Source organism: Oryctolagus cuniculus, chromosome 16 (genome assembly GCF_964237555.1).
Source record: "Oryctolagus cuniculus chromosome 16, mOryCun1.1, whole genome shotgun sequence".
Classification (NCBI taxonomy): Eukaryota; Metazoa; Chordata; class Mammalia; order Lagomorpha; family Leporidae; genus Oryctolagus; species Oryctolagus cuniculus.
The window spans coordinates 65,847,885-65,848,237 of record NC_091447.1 but is presented as its reverse complement, the minus strand read 5'-3'; positions in this window follow the sequence as shown (position 1 = coordinate 65,848,237).

Here is a 353-nt window from a genome sequence, read left to right as displayed (position 1 = left end):
CTGCCGCCGTGCGCGTGCGCGAGCCCGACGCCGGCGCAGGTGCGCGTGCGCGAGGCCGACGCCGGCGCAGGCGCGCGCGCTCCTCGCGGTCTCCCGCCAGGCCCGCCCACAGACGCCCCGAGCCGAGCGGGCCGGCGGGACGCCTGGTGCGCACGCGCGGAGGGGCGGGGCTTCCAACGGCCGCCGCGGCGGGCGCTCCGGCCTCGGCCCCGCCCCAACCGCTGCTCGGAGTCTCCGGGCCGCGGGGCTGTGCGGGCGTGGGAGGGCCCGCGGAGCTGTGCGGGCGTGGGGGGGCGCTTGGCTTTGTGCAGCACGGTGGTTCCAGCACGGACAAGATTGCTGTATACAGCTGG